This window comes from Sebastes fasciatus, chromosome 2 (genome assembly GCF_043250625.1).
Source record: "Sebastes fasciatus isolate fSebFas1 chromosome 2, fSebFas1.pri, whole genome shotgun sequence".
Taxonomy (NCBI): Eukaryota; Metazoa; Chordata; class Actinopteri; order Perciformes; family Sebastidae; genus Sebastes; species Sebastes fasciatus.
In genome coordinates this window covers 6,228,569-6,252,520 of record NC_133796.1, presented here as the reverse complement: position 1 = coordinate 6,252,520, position 23,952 = coordinate 6,228,569, and the positions used below count along the sequence as shown (strand labels likewise).

The following is a 23,952-nucleotide window of genomic DNA, read 5'->3' as shown; positions in this document are numbered from 1 at the left end:
CGGGCCATGAAATCGGAGAGGGGGCTGTTTATAAATAGCCCACAAATGCATGCAGAGATCGTCACCTAAACTGTTTTTCCTTCCCCTGTTTAATTGACATCCGTATATCAGTGGTACAAAATGCAAATATACAGAGACAAACGTGGTGTTAATGACACAGCTGCACACACTCATCAGTTCTCTGGTACAAGAGTGACACGGGGGTTTGCACAGGCACACGTAATAGCGGGTCAACGTCTCTGATTCACCCGGAGTCACGTGAAAAGACAGCGTAGCCGTCGCCAAAGACACATCTTACGCATTCCGATCTGTCTGTTGAAATATATTTGCACATGCGGAGGAAACGCGTCAGAGCTGTAAAGGTTAGGTGTATCCTAGCTGAATATGTAATAATTCACCAGTGAGGAACAACGACGAGCATCTCTGTAATGGCCACCTTCTATATTGTCATAATCATTATTGTCGCTGTCAGCATCACTATCATCATCAACACCGTCATCCGTAATCATCGAGCCCATCACCAGCCATATTTTTTTTACAATGAATGTGACATGGGCCCGTCGGTGGATGGTGATGAAGCGGTGTTAGGATACGTTCGCACCAAGCATGTCTGCAGCAGTTTAGTTGAGCTCTGGAGCATGCAGAACTTCACTTCTTCTTTTTTTCTTTTTGCCCAAGTGGGAATAGATGTATTCAAACAACGCTCCTTCAAAGACGGATGATACCAAATAACCACAGCAAGAGTATCTGGGGTCACCAGACTTCAGACTAAAGTTTAATATTACCTCTAGTGGTTTCTAGAAGCCAAACTACGATGTTCTAGTTACCCCTCTAGTGTCAGTTTTGGACGGCGTGTCAGTTTCTGCTCGTTACGTGCATAGTGTCTTTTCAAAATAAACTTCCAACGTAGGTTTACTTAGTTTTTAGGTTTGGTTAGGTTTAGGAAAAGATTGTGGTTTAGGTTAAAATAATTTTGTTTGTTACGTAAAATGAGAGGACTACGTTTGTTGCGTAATTGATGTTAATAAAGTAACAGTTTCGTAAGTTACGTAACAAAACTACAGTAAAATAAGTCAACGTTGTATCGGTTTCACAATGTCTCCTAAAAAATAAAATTCCCACAAAACTAAACTGCATGCTCAATTACGTTTCGAGGGAAACATATTTTTTCCCGGATTACTGTCGCAGTTTTAAATCGTTTTAAACTCGTGGTTAATGGCGTAAATTGAAACAAAACAAAAATGTAACATAACTATTTGGTTATGATTAGTAAACATCATGGTCTGGCTTAAAATGACTACAAAATGTAAACAAAACAAAACAAAAACACAAAAATTACTTTGTTAGGTTTAGGCTACAAAACTACTGGGTTAGGTCTAGTAAAAAAACATTGTGATAGAAATAAGAGAACGCTGACTTTTGGTTTCACACGGAACATGAACAGCGGCCTCCTGGGCGAAAGTTCGGTGTTTGTTGTCCCATCCACCACTCTGGCGTGGGAGGAGGTCAGACTGTCACTATAAACGTGAACAAAAACAAACGTAATCTGCAACAGAATACGTTTCCCTCGAAACGTAATTCACAATGCTGTTTCGTTGTATGGGAACGTCATTTTTAAGAAACTAGGCCACTCCGCCCTATGTGGACTTTCTCGCTCTTTATACAATGTCTGATGCTCTGAGCGTCTAATGATCACGTGGATGGGTTTACATTGGAGTTAGTTGAAAGCCTGGTGTATCTCATACAGACGCTAACGAGTGCCTCGGTGCGTCGGTATCAGACACCAAGGGCAAATGACCATGCGTCAGTATTTGACGAGTTGGGAGTGAGAACAGGTTGTATGAAGCAAGAATTTTAAGAAAAAACATTGTTATTGAATATAATCTTGTTGAATAATTACGTTACTCTTGTGAGTCTAAGTAACCTGCATTTATTGTTCAAAATAAAGAAAATGATTTGCATTAATAATAGAGATGGCCAAAGACATTAATGCATCTCTTACAATTCAAACGCATCAATCATTTCTTTATTTTTATTTTTTAATTGAGACCAAATACTGTATCCAGTGTGATGCCCTGTTTTGAGCAACATTGACATTAGCTTCTGTCATTAGTATGGCATCACTGCAAAATGATGGAAATCTTAACCTCTTTATCATCTATATATAAAAATGTAAAAAAAAAAAAATCAACTTTAATTTTTTTGGCTCGTCTCCCTTGGTGGCAGCATTTAGTGGCGAGGAAATCCTCTGACATGTATAATCTACTTCAGACTGACATCAGCCAGCGTTGCTATCGGTGCGTCCCTATCTCGCTGAGCAGACTGGGAGCATGAAGCAGTCTGGGAGTCGGGGCTAGACTGACACCGCTACAGCAGCCTTTGGTTCCCAGCACCTAACGCTCCAATCGTAGCCCGAATATCGCCTGTGGGATTTCACCGCACTAAAGAGTCATGTCAAAGATCTCGACAACGTGTGACGTCTCCCTCAGCCACTGCTGTCATGTTCCCTCTGCTTCTCACTTCCATCCCCCCCCCACCCCTTCCCTTTTCTCTCTTCTTCCCGAGCCTCTCTTGACTCTGGTTTGAGCAGGAGACTTTTCTCCCTGAGCGTTTTAAGTTGTCATTTTTTTAAACACACATATCAAAGCCAGGAGTAAAGGGGGGGTGGGAAAAAAAGACAGATGTTTCTCTTATGCTTTTCTACTCAAGTACAATGAAGCTTTGGAAAGGAAAGAGAGAGCGAGAGAGGAGTGAAAAGACATTTGCAAAGATCTTTTTGCAATCCACATCCTTTCTCCTGACGACTGGCAATACATCATTTGTATTGATGCAATATTAAATTTCAATATCGCATGTCAAAAGGTACAAAATGATAGATCATAGCCTAACTAAATGAATTATTAAAGGCCTACCCCGGCTGCGCTATCGGCTTCTCTTACAATCAGCTGTGTCAGAAGAGTGTAGTTGGTGATACTGGCAGCATTTCAAAGCTTTGTCGTTTTCTTCTTCTTTTTTTTTTTCTAGCTGCATCCCAGCATTCTTAATCTAGCTTTCTGTCACTTATTAATGTTCCCAAGGAACTAAAAAACCACAGATCTTTCCCTCCCAATAATCAGAGGCTTAACTCACGTCCTTTTATTTCTCCAGAAAAAAAAAAACTCTTTAAAAAAAAATAAATGAATAAAGTCATAATTAAATATTGAATATTGAAGAGAAGATAAGGATAAGAAAATATGTTGAGCTTTGTTAGATGTGTTAAGAGCAGAGAGGAAGGGGAGGGTACAGCCGTGGCTGAGGCGCTGGTGACTCATTCTGTGCGTATGATTTATGTGCTCTTTATGTGCTCTGCGACCCTGTAAGTTTATCTCTATATTCCCTGTCTGACGGACTGACTCCTTGGTTGTCTCCATGCCTCGCCACAATAACGCTGTGTACCGGACTTGATGGTTGATTCTAATTTACAACCCAAGTCAAAGGTTGCATCTTTGACGCCTCATCAAGTTTTGGTCGACGGGAAAAGGAGAAGGTAACAGAGGAGAAACGAAAGAGGGGGGGACGGAGAGGGAAAGAGATGCTCTCCTATAGAAAGGAATGGACTTAACGCACTTTTTGTGTCCGAAAATGACGTTAACGTGGTTACTGTTCTTGAAATCTTGATTTCAGTCGTCGTCCTGAGCCCCGTTTCTCAAAAGTATCTAAACCCTGGGGGGCCGCAGGATCACGGGCGATCCCAACCGGCTTTACTGTCTTTCAGAGGCAGGTTCAGTTTTAGAGCTAGAGTGAAGGTACAGATATATGAAATATGAAAAAACTAAGGAATCCATTGGTACCAACCATGTCATACCAGCTTGTTGGGAAGAAGGCTAAAGAACGATCCAATGTTAGGCTTAATTTTGGCGAGGAAAAACTGGCATGGCCATTTTCAAAGGGGTCCCTTGACATCTGACCTCAAGATATGTGAATGTAAATGGGTTCTATGGGTACCCACGAGTCTCCCCTTTACAGACATGCCCACTTTATGATAATCACATGCAGTTTGGGGCATAGTCAAGTCAGCACACTGACACACTGTTTGCCATGTTCTGATTTGAGCATATTTGTTATGCTAAATGCAGTATCTGTGAGGGTTTCTGGACAATATTTGTCATAGTTCTGTGTTGTTAATTGATTTCCAGTAATAAATATATACATATATTTGCATAAAGCAAGCATTTTTGTCCACTCCCATGTTGATAAGAGTATTAAATACTTGACAAATTTCCCTTTAAGGTACATTTTGAACAGATAGAAAATGTGCGATTAATTTGCGATAAATATAAATATGTTAATCGATTGACAGCTCGACAGTTTTTGTGCCATTTACAACACTTAGATGTTGTTAATGTATGCACCTTTAATATATAGCGTGGCTAGTTAAATATGCAAAGTTACTTTATATTCAGCACCATCTTCAGGACCACGGACAGCCGACGTTGAGAAGCTCTTAACGGCATGCACGTGAACTCCTTCCTAAGTACCGCTTTGGGAAATGCATGTAGAAATTTAAGAGCATTTGAAAACTCTTAGAAAACGTTCTTAACTTCTAAGATCAATCTTTATCAGGAGACGGGGCCCTGGTTTCTATTGAAAGGCAACTCTTGGAGTTAATTAAAAGAATTAGACGAAGTGATACTGAACCAAAATTAGAGACACAAACACAGTAAAGATTTGAGTCTTTTCTAGCTTTTTAAAAATGTTACTGTACTGAAGAATAACCAACTGTTGTCACGGTGATTTTGAGATCTCCAGAAAGGTTTCCAAAGAAAGCAATGTCAGGATTGAACCTGATGACATCCAAACTAAGGTAACAAACCCCACAACCACCCCTTCCTGTTTGCACAATTAATGGCAAAGCTGTCAGCGAGCTCCAGTCCCCCTTTTTCTCGCGGTTCTCGAACTAAGAAGCACCTGATTCAGCTGCATACTGCCGGAAGATGTGGGAAGAACCCTGTTCCCACAACCACCCCCATTTGGGTTACTAATTAAGGGGTTACAAAAATCTCTCTTTACCGAGCATAAAGACAGTCTCTTTGCTTTTGTATATAAGTCAGTTGGACAAAATATAATGTTCAATCCTTTTGAAGTGAAGTTTAAGCCAAAATCTATTTTAAAAAATGACTAAATTACTGTTGTGGCACACATGAATAGATAGAACAGAACAGAAGGCTCTTTTTCTATTTACTCTTCATCCAAAATATGTGATAGAGGGAGGCAGCATGCCAATACGTTCTTAAAATGTTACACCTGCTTGGGAAAAGGACGTTTAAAGTGAGCATACTGTGTCTAAGAGTGTTTAAGAGTCTATATAACTTGCTGAACAGTCAATGTTGCCTCTACAGTCATATAACAAGTCAGCGGAGGATGCTCAGTAATGCCATTTACATGCATGTATCTTAAGTATGTGAATATTAGCTAAGATCAGTCACCATCAGTTGCTGGTCATATGCAACCCATTCTCAATCCAACACGTCAAATACCACCACTTGGTCAGTGCACCTCGGCATCGGAGACCGACACACGGGGTACCCCTCTTGCGTTACTTTTGGGCGGACCAGGGACGGCGTGTCAATATACGCTCCCAATACATGCATAGTGTCCTTTCAAAATAAACTTCAGTGTTCACAGGAAGTTAGGTTTAGGTAACACAACCACTTAGTTGGGGTTAGGAAATGGTCGTGGTTGACGTTAACTTCACTGACTGGCATCTCATATCAACGTTTCAGACGGGACACGAACAGCGGTTTCCTGGTTAAAAGTCTTGTGTTTGTTTGACCCATCCACCTCCCCTCCCACTCGCCTTAAGCTGACTCTCACGCTATTAATATTACATCACTTGCTCCAACAGTCGAATAACTCCACAGGTGGGTTTACACTGGAGTTAGTTGAAAGCCCGGTTCATCACATACTGTTGCTGAAGGGTGCCTCCATGCGTCGGTTTCCGATGCCGAGGGGCACTTACCAAACGGCGGTATTTAACGAGTCGGGAGTGAGAACGGGTTGTCATATGAGACCACATAAGGCTGTTGTTGAGTATTTTGATATGGACAAGTTTTCAATTTAGTCCTTAAGGGAATAGTTCAACATTTTGGGAATCTCGCTTTCTTGGCAAGACTTCGATTAGACAACAGCACTGCTAAATATAACGCTGGAGCCAGTAGATGGTTAGCTTGAGCTAAGCATAAAGACTGAAAGCAGACCTGGGAGTAAAGCTAGTCGCCTGCTGGCTCTTATATTCTGATACTGATGCTGATTCCTCATCTAACTCTCAGCACGAAAGCAAGTATGCGCGCATTTCCCAAAATATCTAAACTCAACTTTTATTTGTGTGTAAGAGGAAAAACGTGTTATTTTGTATCTCATTATTCTTTCAAAAGTTGCACAGTTTGCAGTAGTAGCCATGTAAATCACGATATATTAAAATAAGACTGTGCCTGTTCCATTAAAGGACACACAGATCCGACTGCTGCATCGAGTTGATTTCAGTCGTATAGGCTCTAATCCTCAGTTTCTATCAAAAGTGAATTTTTGTTGTTTGAATGAAGCTGGGTGAAATATACACAGAGCAGAAGGGCCGAGCTATATGCTTACGTCTGTGCGCTTGTGGCCTGCGCGAGTGTTAATTCTCCTGTGCATGTGTGATGTCCTGAATCCCTAACCCCCGTGAGGTTTTAATTGCAGGGTCCAGATTGCCGGGGCTGGTTAGGGCCTGGCGACCCCCATGAGAAGTCACAGCCTCCCATTTAGCTTCCAGATCCCATGCAAACGAACACAGGGCCCCCGTGTTAGCGTGCTAGCACTGGCTGGCAAAAATTCAATTTTCATCCCCCTTTTGTATCCAAGCCTGCTGTCTTGCCCTAACGATGCTCTCTCATTCCCCCCACAACCACCCCCCAACGCTCCCCTTCTCTTGCCTTCTCCCTTCAACAACAGAACACAGTGGAGTCGTTAGGACCCTCTCTTCATTACTTCAAAAAACCAATCATTAGACACCAGAGTATATACGTAATTAGAAAATCACTTCCTTTGCAATCCCGGCTAAGTAGTTTACATACTGTAATTACAGGGACAAAATCAATTTTTAATCATTTCACTGATTGGGCTCATCAGCTCAGTAGGAACATTGTATCCTGCTTGTTGTGCGAAAGCAACATCTGGGCTAAAACAATTACCCTTTTGTGTTCCAGAGCGGCTCTGAAAATGCCTTGCTGTCACTTCCCCCTGTCGTGGACGCTCTCTTTCTATCTCTATCCGTCTCCAGACGCCTTTTTTCCCTTTGCCTTCGTCTCTCTGTCTTTTCTCCCACTCCCTTTCTTTTTTTTCCTCTCCCTCCCTTCTCTTCTTCTTCTTCTTTCTCTTTCACTCCCTGCCCTTGACTTGGACATGGAGGATCACATTTAAAGCTTTATAAATCAATACGCTATAATAAGCTGCTCTTGACAGGGAGGGAGAGAAAAGGAGGAGAAAAAAAACAACATATTGCTTTTTTAACACCTCTTGTGTTTTTGTTTTTTTTCATGCCCCTGTTGTTATTATCATTTCTGCTTGTTTTGTTTTTTTCTTTTTACATTGTTGCCTTTTAGGAAACAGATTGTGTTTGGCCCTGCAGAAATATCACCTTATTAGCATGTTTTGTGAAAGAAGGGGGAAAAAAATATGAGGATAACAAATATGTAAAGGCAGAAGACGGCTGTTCTCTGTCTTCTTGTTGAAGTGAGACATAAATACATAATCCAACTTCAAACTGCGTCTTCTGTCCTGGTATGTTTCACCCTTCACCGGCTAATAAAATGCTTTGTATTCTTGTCTGAGAGAGAGACCCGATCGATCCACATTAGTCTGAACTCTCTCTCTTTCACTTTGAAAACTCAGGAAATCAGATTTCAGAGGGGGGAGAAAAGAAAAAAAATCGGTTAATGCATTGATCACTCGGGCTGTATGCAAATCACATTTGCCTCTATTTTTTTGCTGATCAATAGCATTAATTAACGGCTTCGTTTTAACGGCACCCCGCAATCCCGTTAGACACCGCTGCCGACCTCAGAAATCATCCCCCTCCACCCCTCAACCCCCCCCCCACCCCCCACCGTCCCTCAGTAGCCATGGAAATGAACGGCGCGTGGCAGGGGCCATAAATCAGGAAATCCAATTTGACCATGAGCTCCAGTACTAACAGTAAAATATGAGCGCTAACACAGCACACAGGTAGATCACCTCATATTGTGAACAATATTATTTATTTATGACAAAAACACTGAAATGAAAAGAAACTTTACGCGAGTGCTTTTTCAACTTGTTCAACAAAATGTGCGGAACTGTTTTAAAGACACTCTTTACACGTGAAATTCAGTTTACTTGTCATGAGGAGTTCTATACAGCCTGTGAAAAGAGAAACAAATGTTGTTTGTGGCTCTTAAAGAAAAAAATAACCCTGATGATGATGATGATGATGATACCATTCAGCGGCCCACTGCTCCTACGGATGGGTTGAATGCAGAGGTCAAATTTCATGTATGTACCTGTTTGTATATGACGAATAGAATGAAGTTTAAAGGGACAGTGTGTAAGAATTACCAACTGAGTATCCGCTCCCTTTCCAAGACTGCAGTAACTGTGCAAAACCGTGGTAACGCAGTTCGTCCATACCATAATAACACAACTTTATAGGAGTGACGGAAGACCGACGCCGCTGGTGGTACTACGGTTTAACACTCTGTGGCTCACGTTACTACAGATTCACAAACGCGTCGGAGAACTACAGTGGCCTTCAGGTATTGTAAAAACTCAAAAGGCTCTCTCTAGAGCCAGTGATTGGTTTGTCCGTTCTGGGCTTCTGTAGACCCATGGTGGAGCAACATGGCAGACTCTGTGAAGAGGACCCACTCCCTATGTAGATATGAAGAGCTCATTCTAAGTTAAAAAACACACAACGATTCTTACTTTCAGCTGATTATATACTACAGAAAACATAGTTATAGTTTGCTAATAGATCCCCCAAAAATGTTACACAATGTTCCTTTAACTTTTTTTTCTAAACTTTTTTTTTAAGTTTAAGATGATGATGATGATGATGATGATGAGGATACCATCAGGGTGATCTCAGTTTGGACTTAAGAATTCTAATTCATGACAGAAAGACAAACTGTGGGTGAAGGGATTTGAAAGATGTGAGAATTTACCAGGCAGGGAGGATCTAATAAAAAACAATATCAAGTTGCATTGTGGGAATTGTAGGATTCTGTGTTTTTGAAGCCTTGCAAGGAACTACACATCATTACATCCCAGTCTGTGCTACTTCAATATTGACCGTTCTCATTTTAATCTGTTTCTCACAAGGCTCCCAACTTTATGGGATTGCAACAAAATCAAAGAACGTATATTGCCAAGAAGTGAACGTCAATCGTTCTTTCTATTGCAATATCAGCGACAAGCAGCAAAGCTACACTTCCGCCATTTTGGACTGAAAGCAACTACCAGGCGCCAGTAAAACTTCAGCCTAAAAAGTGACGACAAAACTATTTCTATTCATCTCTTTGCTTCTATACTATTTGACTAAATCACTGGAGAGGCCCTTTAAGGAAGTTCCACTTTTTTGACACCGTCATTGGGAGTATTTTAAGAACTAAATGAATGATTTTTCCCACTGGACATCACTGTTTACCCACTAATAAAAACCAACAGTTAGCTGACTACTGTACGTCATGATGAGTGTGTGTGTGGGTATGTGTGTGTGTATGAAAGAGGGAGGGGGGGGTGAGCCCTCAGTGCTAACCAGCCTAGCTGTAGCTGCCAGGGATGCTAGTGTGTGGGATTAATAATGGACGCTTTTTGAAATTATTATTATTCCCAAAATGCTCTTTTGTGATTTGCTTTGAAGGGCGTGTATGTGTGTGTGGGTGGGGGTGTTAAGTGAGTAGGGGGAGGTAGTTGGTGAAGGGGGTTGGTGGGGGGAAGGGGGGGGCTTGCTTGCTCATTTGGAGAGCTTTTCCAATTATACAATTAGTCAGGAATGTAGGCCAGCGGCCTCGGTGCTCCTCCTGCTCCCCGACCCTGGATAGCAAGTGTAAGTGCCCTCACTTTGTATTTATCTGATTCTGTCACATTTGTCAAGAAATACATGAATAGAAATAGTCGTTAAATAAACAGATATAATATGTTACTGGATATAAAGTGACATCAGCTCACAGTCCAGGAGGTGGCTGGAGCAGCCAGCGTCCCAGAGGAGCAAAGCTAACAAAACGCTGACCCTCTTTGTGAAACGGGTTGCGTGTGAACTACCATGGCAGTGCACTGTGGTGTTAATAGATAAAGTCATGGGGTCGGGGCTTCTCTGATCAAATGCTGTTTGTCGTGTTGAATGGCTTTTTTGTAAACCCACCACCAACTCCCACCATGCCCCGAAACCCCTCCACGTTGGGAAGGAGGAGGAGTGTGCTGGTGGGATAGCTGGTTTGGGATTGAACACACACACACACACACACACACACACACACACACACACACACACACAATTCTAACTACTTTTGATTCCTTTTCTTATCTGGGACGGAGTGATATGATAAATTGATTTATGATGAAGGACAAATTGTTTTATAATTTGGCCCCTTTCCGACTGTCCCCTCACTCTTGCCTGCCTGCTACCGAGTGTGCCGCACTGGGTTTAATATGAAGCAACAACAACAGCCAAGTGCCATCTGTTGGCATGCAGATTTTCTGTAATCTCTCTTTACTGATTACAACAATGACTACACGAACCTCTTAAATAATTATCCCACAATGTAAAAAAAAAAGAGAAAAAAAGAAGAAAAATAATTATAATCATTAACTCCCACCAAGTCTGCCACTCCTCCAGCAAATGAAGGCTGTCAGAGAGAGAGAGAGATAAAGAGAGAGACAGAGTGAGAGAGACTTTTTCCTCTGCTGTGATGCCAATCATGTCTTATTTATACCAGCAGGGTAGAGTACCACACAGCAGTGACAATCTTAACCCAACAACACTGAAGAGGAAACTGTGGGAAAATTGACCCCTCTCCACCCACCACCCCTGCACCTTATGTTGTTCTTTTTCTGTCTTCCTAAAGGGGGAAAAGAATCTATCCTGAAACGGAGTGCAGGTTACATTATGTACTTTGTCTGACATATCTGTCTTTGTACATATTTCCTGCAGCAGAATCAATGTCAGGTTTTGGTGTACATAAATCATTTAAATATTTATTTTTAAAAATATTCCACTTTGCTTCAAATAATAACAATCATACAGGAAGAGATCAATTTTAGTGAAAGTGATTGTGACACCTGTTTCTCCACTGTCAGTAACCTCAATAGTCCAACATGCATTGCAGCCAGAGGAAAAGTTATAACTTCATGAGTTTAACTTTGTAGCTATACTCATATAGTCATAAATGCAAGAAGCAAAATGTTCACATCGTTTCTCTGGGGATTATACGCCAAGCTGAGGCTCAACACGTCCTCATACCTGAAGGACTGAATCGTTTTTTTGTCAATGACGCCCAAAACGACATATAGGACCGTTCTATTTAACGTTGTGAAACGGAACTACCTGGTTGTGTTTAGGCAAGAAAATTGTTTGGTTATGTCTAGGCAAGAAAACTGCTTGGTTAGTTTTAGGGAACAAAAACTACTTGGTTAGGTTTAGGCAACAAAACTACTCGGTTAGGTTTAGGCAAAGATCATGGTTTGGGTTAAATAAGTAAATTTGTTATATAAGTAGTTACTATGTTACGTGCGTGACGTGATGACGTGGTTACATACTAACGTTAAAGTATATATTATACTGTATGTATATTTATTATTTATTTTAAAATGTATATAAGATATCAAAAGAGTACAACAACATAAATCTTGTTGTTGATGCATTACAGTGTAAGCAACATTTTTTATAATTTTCACTAATGTGGAGATCATTTTAACTTTTTGGGTTTAATCTATAAAAGCTCATCATATGTTTTTGTATGTTCAATCTTAATTAACTACCAACTATAGCTGTAAAATAAATGTTAGTGGAGTAAATAGTAGAATATTTCCCTCTGAAATGTAGTGGAGTAGAAATATAAAGTGACATAAAATGGAAGTACTTAAAGTACAAGTATGTCAAACTTGTACTAAAGTTTTTACTGCAGATACACATTCATTGGAAGCAACAGTTATAACCCTTTTCTCAGCAGCAGGTTTGGTATGTCAAGGTTTTATGTGTGTCTGTAAATGCTCTTCCATGTGTTTGTGTGTGCGGGTCTGTTTATGAATCTCTTTCTAGATAAGTCATCTTGTGTGTCTGTGTGTGTGTGTGTGTGTGTGTGTGTGTGCGCGTCTGCAAGTTTGTGTGTGAGCGCTTTGTGTGAGAAATGGTGTGAGAATACGTCAAGGGGAGCATGTGTTAGCTCTGCTTCCAATATGAGGGAAATCTGTGCCACATACCTCCGATATGACACAAGCCAAAACGACATGACTCACCCATGCTATATTTGATTAATAAAACTACAGCCGGCAAAATGTGTTTCAAAACAGCAGATCATTACCAAGGCGCGGCTTGACTGCAGAAATGTAGCATCATATTATTATTATTAGAAGACAAAATATGTGCGTGTGTGCGGAGCATCTGATACGATCAAAAATAATATAATCTGAATGTTACATTTGTAGTTAAATATGTCTTCATTTTTCACGTTAGTGAGGCATATGTGAATGCAGGCTGATAATTCAGATCGGCTCAGCATGTCCTGAAGAGGACAGCTGCCATATACGTTTAATCCATGCTGCTCTGAATCTTATAATAAATGTTATAACATGAATTTCCCAGCTTCAAGAGAAAAGGTTTCCATTGATTAGCACTTTACAAGCAATCAATTTTTACAAACCGGCTTGACCCCCTCGTCTCTTTCTCTGTTTCTCAGGAAGCCAACCCTCAGGACGACGGTCTATTACGAATTAAAAGAATATAGAGGAGTGAAGAGTGGATGAGTAATTATTGGAAAGAGGAAGAAAAGGAGGAGGAGTGATGTTGCAGAGACGTGTATAGATTTAAAGGGGAGCGAAGACGAATGTGAGGTAGCTACCAGTCTAATTCCTGTCGCATGAGCACGACGACAACAATGGCGATGGTGATGACACGCTGATTACAAACAACCAGGCGGGATGAGGCATCCTAACCCCACAAAGCAGACATATCCCTCACTTGTACCTGTCATATGATCTCCCATCACTCACTGACACACACGGAGACACGACGTACAGTGCACACACTATAGCGGCCCATCACCATGAGAGATGGGGTGGCCACGCTCCTCCGGCTCCAGGAATAATGGCTTGCACCTGTTAACCATGTCACCTCTGTTTGCTAATTGTCTCCTTGAGCTACATAGAGAGGAATTGACAGCGTTGTGGCTTTTTGACAGGTGGGGTGTGTGTGTGCGTGTAGGGGTGGGGGGGTATTCTTAGTCAATATGTGATGAAAAGACTGGCACCAAACTCATCAAAGAAAACGTGATTCAACAACACTCGTCAAATACAGCCACTTGGTCAGGCCCTCAGCATCGAGACCGACACACGGGGTACCCCTCTTATGTTACTTTTGGACAGACCAGGGACGGCGCGTCAATATACGCTCGTTACATGCATAGTGTCCTTTCAAAATAAACTTCTGTCTTCACAGGGAGTTAGGTTTAGGCAACATAACCACTTAATTAGGGTTAGGAAACAATCATGTTTGACGTTGACTTCACTGACTACTGACTAGCGAATCTAACAACTCACGTGACTGACGATACCGATGAGTCATGTGACTAAAGACTGATGTGACAAAATAAGTCAGCGTTAATTTCACACGGGACACAAACAGCGGTCTCCTGGTTGAAAGTCATGAAAATGACCATATGTCCCTTTTAATACTTGTACGTGTTGTTACTCTGTGTCCTTCGGTCTAATTTATGTATTGGTATAAGGGAATACAATTTTTTTTTAGAAATGTTTTGATGATTGATCTTGGACTCAAGACGGCATATGCACAAATATCATCAAACAATACACTAAACCGTTATTTTTAAATGAATACTCACTTTTTGTGACGTTTGTTTCTCATTGTCTTAACTGTAGTTGAGATGGTAGGACTGATAGCAGTTTTCTCTCTGTGTTTCTGTAGTAGCGAGATTGGTCCCAGACACATTTAGCATAGCTTAGCACAATGACTGGGAGCAGGGGGAAACAGCTAGCCCAGCTCAATCAACAATGCCTCCCAACAACCCCAAAGAGGACATATTTACACATTGTATCTTCCAGAGTTAAGGAATTCTGAACAAAATCACAACGTGTGAACAAGACAATTTTAGTCATGATGGAAGGTGAATTTTTCTGTCTGTTTTCCTCCTGATTAAGCTCTTTGTGCTAATAAAGCTATCGATGCGTATCCTGGACCATCTCTCTCCTGGACGCCGTAAAATAATCATATCTGTCTTTTTAGTTTAACTCCTGCCAAGAAGACAAACAAGTGCATTTCCCAAATATTCAGAGTATTTCCATAAGTCCAGGTCTCCATGGGCAAAATACACAAACTCGCTGTGCAAGCGCCGATCGACGCCTTTGCGATTAAAATGACAAACGTTTTTTAGAGAAATGATGTAGCTGATCACATCATGTCAAGTTCAGGAGGAATTTCCTCGTTAATCTTTAATGGATGTCAATTTAATATTTTAAGATAATCATCTCAATAGTTCTGCATCTGGACATCCAGTATCTGGAGTAAGAATAGCTCGTGAAAATAAGGTTGTAAAACTAAGTAGGCCACAGCTGTTATTCCAATGTGTCAGATACATTTAATCAACATTTCATATATTCCGCTGCTCATCTCATGTTCAGGTGGTAGCAGGTTGTGAACATTAATTAGGCTGCCACTAAAATCTGTAGTGCTAGCTTTTCAGCTGACAAAAGGTGATCAAGTGAATTATTAAGTTTTAATTGTATATAGATGTACTCACTTGAAAGAGCTAAACCTAATCTGATTCAATAGAATTATGATTTGAAAGGTGGACTGAACGATGGGCTCCAATCGGATAAAAAAAGACCCCACCCCTTCACTAGCACCAGCAGCAGTAGCATGATTCAGAGGTGTCTATTTGGGTGTCAGTTTGTGACATCACCAACATATCCTGCAGGTCTTTCTGCTACCAGAAGTGCAAACATATGTGGTCTGACACGCAGGATTAAAACACTCAACTGCTACAAGGAATGTTCATTTTGCAGTCTGTGTCCCAAATGCTATTCGACTGTCAAATCACATTCTTGTCTCAACATCATGTTGGGACAAGCAATTTCATGTAATCTTTAACATACTGTACAGTATGTTATAGAGGTGTGTGCCACATAAACTACCTACTTGACAACATGGGCGAAAAAATCCCCAAAAAATGGTGCAATTCTGACAAGACCAAGAGGTTGGTTACATGTATTCGCTTAAACAAGACTAGTTCATGTCCACTTGCAAAGTTCAGGTCAACGTGATGACATTAATTCACTCTACAATCACCACCCATACGGTCAATGTGTCATATTTCCATATAGTGTGCGTGCACGTGAGCGTACATTCACGCATTGTGTGATAAAAGCCTTAAGACTTTGTTGGTGGAAGGTTGCCACCATAACAGAAATTTAGTAGTCGATACCAATACCAGGGAACTTCCACAATTTTTGATAACAATGTCAATACCACGGTAAAAAAAATAAAATTAAAATAAATCCCATGTACTTCAATAAACTCTCCATTAATACCGGATGATACATTTTTTTGTGAATTTATTATTAATCCCTGATGATCTGCCTCAATTTTGTCTGCAAAAACTAAATTTTACAAGATTACATTTGAACACATTATAACGTTAGTAATTCACCTTCGCTCAATACTCATTTTTACTGTTAAGAGCTTGAACGCATCATAATGTAATGTAATGGAACCTTTGTACGTTAGCTGTTAGCTCCGTTTTTTTAGCCAAGCAGGACTGTGCTACCCACCGGCTGCTAACAGCTAACGTTAACTAGCTCTCCTCTTAACGATATCGAAACGGATTTGTTGAAGGGCTGGGCGATATGGAGAAAATCAAATATCACAATATTTTTGACCGAATACCTCAATATCGATATTGCAACGATATTGTAGGGTTGACAATTATTTCTCAAAATATTTACCCAATGAGATGTTTGATAAATAATCATCAGTAATGTGGATATAATGACTAAGTGTTAGACAAATAATATAACAGCTAGATAAGTCTGGTAATCACTGTATTGTAATGAAGCCCTTAATACTAGGAAAAGAACAACACGTATGCCATATTACGATATTCAAAATTTAAGACGATAACTAGTCTGATATCACGATATCAATGTAATATTAATATATTGCCCATCGTTAATTTGTTGTTCACAATGGAGCATTGTCAGGGAAATTTTCTATTGTCCCCACGACGACGTTAATCTCGTGTCCTGTTCCCAGGATCTACGGTGCTATAGAAAAACGAGTACCGTAACATTTTCAGAATTTTGGCATCAACTTGGTATCAACGCATCGGTTCTCGTGACATCCCTAGTTGCCAATGAATTTTATTTGTCTGGTCAGAAAAATGGAGGTGATTATTTTCTTCTATAACTTTGATGTACTCCAGAGCGAGCCACTGACCCACCAACAGATGCTACAGGTACCGAATGTCTCGGCAGTGTGACCAAGAAGCATGGCACTGCTGAACAAGTGCACGCTCCAATAGACTTTCCCCCGGATAAATAAAGATTCAAATGAAAACAAAAGATGCATGCGCGGGCGTGTAAGTGTGACAGACACCTTTAATATCCTCCCCTTCCCTGTGATCAATTGGTGTGATCGTACCTGTGTGACTGCCGCCGCTCCAATGAATGCCGGATGTCAGGAAGAGCGCCGACAGCTCCACAGAAGGTGGGACGACAAGAGCCTGTAAACAAAGCACACACACCAGGAAATTCACAGTCACCCGCGGTTGAAGCTTGACAAGTTTGCAACACTGGCGACAGAAGAGAAATACCCATTAAAACATTGTGCGTTGATCCCCCCCACCCCCACACATCTTTATTTTTCCTCAGGACTTCCTGTGAGGACGTGATGTCATTTACACATCCATGAGTAATCTAACAAATACATTAACTGTAATTGCTTGTGTGTATCAATCTTTGACTTTTTTAATTTTCTTCTCATTATTACTTTTTTTATTTTGTCAGTTCAAGACGAGGGAATCATAGTGGGACACATACTGAGATGTCCAAGGTTCATCATTTTGTTAGTTAAAAATGTTGCGAAAAAAAAAAAGAACACAAAAAAACAAAATAGGAAGCTTTGTTCTGAGAAAACTGTGAGAGGAGCCTACGCAGCACAGCAGAGGTTGTTATCTGATCCAGCCTTGAAGCCGCCGCCGCTTAACGCCAGAAAAATAATCAAGCCGGCTCAAAGTATGTGAAGTAAAAGACTACCACTCCCCTTTAAAGTAGCATGTAACTCTATGTGGCATTTAAGCCGAGGCCTCACAGAGAGAGACATGACGGCAACCACTTCTCATACCAGTCATGATTTATGAAATTACAGTTCCTGTAAAAAGTTTTAATGCTCGATTAAGGTGGAAAACACTGAAAAAAATTGTTTTATTCTTTGTCGAAGAAGCTAATTGATCCATTTCTACGCGGCAGACTAAATTGCTCCTGATTTACATTTCATTTTATGTGACATTTCAAACGTTTGCTTGAATCCGCTGAAGTTTGCCTGGATGCTAATCTGCGAGATCGTGCTGTTTTGTATATTTACCCTTCAATCTTTAACGCTAAACGCTCGACGCTGTGTTGTTCCTGCACACCCAAAAGATCACCTGTCAGTCACAATGTGAGCAACACACACAGTCATCTTCTTTTCATGGCTCTCCTAGTAGGTGGCGCTCTTTTTTCTGTGATTCATTCAGATGCTTAGCACTATGACTTCGAATTTTAACTAGCAAAAAAGAAGTACGGGTCCAACAAATTCTCATGGCTTTTCTGGATGTGGAGAGGCAGCCAGGCATGGAGGAGCTGGCTCAGTCCTACAGCAGAGGGGGGGGGGAGTGTAGAGGGGGAGCACAGATGTGGAGGGTCTGCAGGAGGGCCACCCAGATCTACCCACCACTACTGTTTCAATGGAGCATCAAGAGTAGAAAACTCTCACTCGCATACAGGGAACACACACACACACACACACACACACACACACACACACACACACACACACACACACACACACACACACACACACGCGCTCACACACAAAGCCACGACATCGCCTTAAGTCACAATCTAAATTGGCTCCCAAGGGCATACCGACTACCTTGTTCACCAAAGGCATTGTGTATGTTTTCTGAGTGCTTAGCATATGCTGCCGTAACCTGAGATCTCTCTCTCTCTCTCTCTCTGTCTCTCTGTCTCTCTCTCCGTTTCCCTTCCATGCACAATACACATGTACACAAACACACAACAATGTTGCTAGAAGTTGCTCTGTTTTCTCCCTTTACGTATTTCCCATCAGGCCCTTAATTAAATTCAAAATAGTTCACATCTACCTATTAAACCGTGTTGCACCGACCGCCCACCAGACAAACCTCGACAGAGACACAGATGCAGGCAGGGTGATGTTGTGTGTGTGTGTGTGTGGGGGGGTAGTGGTAGGATGACAGGAGAAACTATGAAGATTTCTTCTCCGATCACAAGCAATGAGGAATGTCAAGTTGTCTGCTTTTTATACCGCCATATGATATTGCAATACCGATGTATGAAAGGTAAACATTTTCTCCGTCAGAAATAATCCATCAGGTTGCTTCTCTGGATTCGCTCCGGGGTTGTTCTGCCTACATTTTCACGATGATCAGTGCTGTCAAAGTTAATGCGATAATGACGCAAATTTGTTTTAACGCCACTAATTTATTTAACGCATTAACGCAATCGCTCTTTCAGAGGTTGTAAAGTGAAGATACTGGAATGAAACTAAAAACCTGAGGAATCCATTGGTACCAACTATGTCATACTAGCTTGACGGGAAGGAGGTTAAATAACGCTCCAAACTTCCGCAAAATTTTGTCGAGGAAAAACTGGAATGGCCATTTTTCATTGCAATGTTATGATTTGAGCATATTTTTTATGCTAAATGTCGTACCTGTGAGGGTTTCTGGACAATATTTGCCATTGTTTTGTGTTGTTAATTGATTTCCAGTAATATATATATAATAATAACGATAATAACGCAAATTTGTTTTAACACCACTAATTTCTTTAACGCATTAACGCAATCGATATTTCGGAGGTTGTAGCTCTGTTTTAAAGCTAGAGTAAAGATACTGGCATCATTTGAAACTAGAAAAAACCTAAGGAATCCATCATGTCATATTAGCTTATTGCGAACGAGGCTAAATAACGCTCCAAATTACGCTACATAATGGCAAGGGAAATCTGGCATTGCCATTTTCAAAGGGGTCCCTTGACCTCTGACCTCAAGATATGTGAATGAAAATGGGTTTTCTGGATACCCACGAGTCTCCCCTTTACAGACATGCCCACTTTATGATAATCACATGCAGTTTAGGGCAAGTCATAGTCAAGTCAGCACACTGACACACTGACAGCTGTTGTTGCCTGTTGGGCTGCAGTTTGCCATGTTATGATTTGAGCATGCTAAATGCAGTACCTGTGAGGGTTTCTGGACACTATTTGTCATTGTTTTGTGTTGTTAATTGATTTCCAATAATAAATATATACATACATTTGCATAAAGCAAGCATATCTGTTCACTCCCATGTTGATAATAGTATCAAATACCTGACAAATCTCCCTTTAAGGTACATTTTGAACAAATAAAAAATGTGCGATTAATCGTGATTAAATATCTTAATCAATTGACAGCCCTAAAAATTGTACTTTACATGAAAAATGAATGTGGAGTCGTGAATAATAGCTTACACACTGCATTCAAAGGCAGCAGATATAGACAGGCTGTTGTTCTACCAGAGTGAAATACCACAGCTACTGACACTTGATCGAATCTGCTCCATCTATGATTTGATATCAAAGCACACTGCGGAGTAATGAAAATAGCTAACATTTAAAGACAGTCTAACCTTTCCTGTGTTTACCTTATTAAAGAGTGTGTACCTTAACTGGTAGTGCAATACACATAGGGGGACGGGCGGGTGGGGGGGAAACAATGTGTATAAAGCCGGCAGTGTTTAAGCAGGCGAACGGTAAAGTAATAGGCAAGAGCAGTGAAGTGTTGATTCTACAAAAGATGCGGGGGGAAAATTGCACCTTAGTGCACGCACACACACACACAAGCAAACACACATACATACATGCACACACACACACATTCCCTTCCCCTCCTCAATATACTCCCACAACACGGCCGGCTGCCTGGCAGCCGAAGTTAACATTTTCAGAGAAAATATTCCTTGCCTCCAATAGTCCGATGTAATTCATTTTCCATCTCTGTTCATTAATCATTGTTAAAATTAGTGATCCATTTCTTCCACTCTGCCATCTGCACTCAGCTTCCTAACAAACATGACACCTCAGCGCATAATAAAAGCTGACAGCTACGAGGAGGCCTTTCCAAATAGCTTTCTGCATATGTGCACCTCCACGACTTGATGCCGTTGTCAGACAAAAGTAGATTATTTAGACCGCTGGCTGCAGCGAGTACACACACACACGCACGCACACAAACATATATGGATATATACATGTGCACGCATGCACTTATGTGTCCCAAGAGTGTGCAGCTACATGTCAAAGAAAAAAAAAAATCACACACAAATAATCTCAGAAGTCACATGCACACACACACATGCACCAGCACATACACAAAACAACAGATGTGCCTAATCTTGAATGGAATGTGCTAAAATCCTGATAAGGAAAATCTCCCTCATACTTCTCAGCAAAGGGGTAAAGTGAGGAAAACGAGGAGAAGGGGAAACATACAAAATATGAGCGATCATGAAAGCCAAGAGAGCGAAAGGAACAAGGGGGAAAGAGAGAGAGGCCTTAAAAGTCTCCTGTTTACCCCGACAAGGTTTTCGCTTTAACTTCAGCTGGAACAGTGTTGTACTTTTCCATTTGCATTTGCTTCCAGCAGCTGTGGCGTTTGTGTGTGTGTGTGTATTTGTTGTGATACTGTATATCTGCTCGGCTACACCCTGAACTCCACTCTGCTACGCTAACAGCTAATACGGCTAAGAGGCAGATATAAAGGAAAGAGAGAGTGAGTCAAAGGGTCTCTGGTCACCAAGGCCTCATAAACACCCCTCTGATTCCCGTAAAAATACCTCGATGGAAAGCTATCCACTCCCCAGATGCCAGGGCAGACACCCAGTATCCCCAACGGAGTCAGATTCATATATTATATATTTTTTTACGATTTTCAAATTGATTTTATAATGCCAGAATCGATATATCTGTTTCATTTGAGTCTCTGCGGAGGTAGAAGGAAGTTACCACTTTTATTGTTGTAGTCTGAGTAACATGATGTCATATCCGTTCCGTGTCCGTCAACCAAAACAAACCGAAGCGAGCCAAAAAGAAAAATAGAAAACGGCAGAGGGTCCACGTGGATATGACCTGCATCCTCACATGTTAAATCCAACGTGGTAAACACTACACATACAGTAAAGTATGGAAACACTTTGGGTTTCACACATTGACATGAAAAGCAGAGCTAGACATCACGGCTAAAGCTGCATGCTAACTCTGTCATGGACAGGAAACGTTATCGTATCGTGGCCGTCGCTCTAATCTCTGCAGTCAAATGGGCCGACGCTACAACTGTAGAGCACCCATATACTGACATTTATGTTAAATTCATTCAAATGGTCCCGATGGATGTATAGAGAGAACGGAGCTGACGGGAGAGCTAGAGACGGACTTGGAGAAGTTAGCGGAAGTATACACGTGTGACCGGTTTTCAAACTAAGGTGTTAACAAAGGGAACTGTATATACAAAATACATATATGGAAATAAGATTGATTGGATTATATTTTTTAGAAGTATAAAACATTACATGTCCCTTATAAATTAAAAAGGAAATATCACTAATTAGTGAGGGAAATGTCTTTATTCTTTGATTTTTTCCTTTGGTTGCTGGAAAAAATTGACTGACAGTGACTGTTATATTTGCCTTCAGGACATCTCTGACTACATACATGCTGAAAATCAAACCATTTTACTGTATTAATTTATATATTTTCCAAAGTAAAAGTCCCTAGAAGTGTATGAAAAAAAATTGCAATACTTGTAGAATCACAATACTTAAAAATCGCAATACATATCGAATCGGCACCCAAATACCGTGACCGTATTGAATCGGGATATAGGTGTATCGCCCCAGCCCTGGTATTTACTGCACAGAGACTCAGTTTAATGAAGCATAAAGCAAGGACGCACTCTAATATCGATGAATTTAGCTGTGTTTTTGCTGGGTTGAGGTACAGACACATCAGAAACACAGACTACAAGTAAAATCTTTAACAGTTTGTCATTACTTACTTATCATCAAAAGTTGTATTTATCGCATAATTTCTATCATTGCTGAATGACTTCTCCACAAACAAGTTCAAATCATAAAAAACATATTTAAAAAACTCACAAAGAATATGAATACCACTTCCTCTCTCTCACACACACACACACACACATACATACAGCTTACTCACAGTACCTTCCTCTAGTCTCTTGTTAACACCCCCCAACTGTCCCTTCTCACATCCACACACATATGCACCATATCACAAATGCGCACACACATATACACACACTTTATCCTCAACAATCCTATGCTGCTGTAGTCCTCTGATTCTCTTCTGTACACACACACACACGGTCAGGATCCCTCCCTGGCGAGGTGTGTGTGTGTCTCTGCCCGAGGCACAGCACATTAATCTATATAATGCCCTCAAAGAGAAGGCTTTTTCACACCGCTAACTGCCAAGGACTACGAGGGGCAGCGGCTGAGCCATGATTCAGCTGTTAGCCCAACTGGCGTCCCTGCGCACACACACACACTCACACGCGCACACCCCCGCACTCCTCCCAACACACACACACACAATATGTTAGCAAGAATACACACATACAGCCTTCGCTGGCAAGAAAGACAACACCGACACCTTTGTGCGCTCACACAGGGACGCATTCATCAACACTACGAGCTGCGCATCGAACCTCGATACTTTTTTGGTAAAGAACGAAATGTGTCGAAAAGTATTAAAAACTGGCATTGAATGGCAGTTCAATGGCAGCGCAGACCAGATCCACTCCTTCAGTTCTTACCTTTCACAATAAAAGCCCTAGACATATATACACTTTGCAACTGTTTACCAGAGGCAAATTCACTCACAGCATTACGCAAAAAAGTAAACTCAATAAAACAGCTTAGCAACAATTTACCTTCGCAATTTTGTGTGGTTTATTCATCACATCCATGGTGTGTTTAATGGCCTTAAAATTGGCAAAATTCTGACTTAAATCAGGAACTATCTGATCAAGGAATAAGTAAGGAAGAGGATCTGGTCTGCACTGTCATTGACAAGGTTGAAAGGAGTAATAAAGTTGGCCGTTTTGGTTCAGAGTACAGAGCCTCTGTGTTGTTGTACACTAGAGTGGTGCAGGAATGAGTCCTAAAACCGGAAATGAGTTGGCACTTCCGGTTCCCTTGTCTGGAAGTCAATGAGTTTTTTTTAATGGGTTTTTAGTTACATGCCTGAAATAAGGTCTGTGGTTAACACAAGAAGAGATTTTAAAGTTTTGTTCTACGATATAAAATATATATCTATATATAATAAATATCCAATTCATGAATTTTGAAGCCTTTACGTGTCTTTAAA

General features: G+C 40.9%; 1 protein-coding gene across 7 annotated transcripts in view; it reads right to left on the bottom strand.

The window, feature by feature from the left end:
* znf536 (zinc finger protein 536) overlaps nt 1–23,952 on the bottom strand; it is a 307,235-nt gene that overhangs the window by 216,542 nt on the left and 66,741 nt on the right. For 6 of the 7 annotated variants that reach the window (XM_074660090.1, XM_074660073.1, XM_074660101.1 and 3 more), the window contains one exon: nt 16,922–17,003. The exons of the other annotated variant lie outside the window; for it this stretch is intronic. The gene's annotated coding sequence lies outside the window, so the exon portion shown is untranslated. The remainder of the gene's footprint in view (nt 1–16,921; nt 17,004–23,952) is intronic. 7 annotated transcript variants of the gene reach the window in all.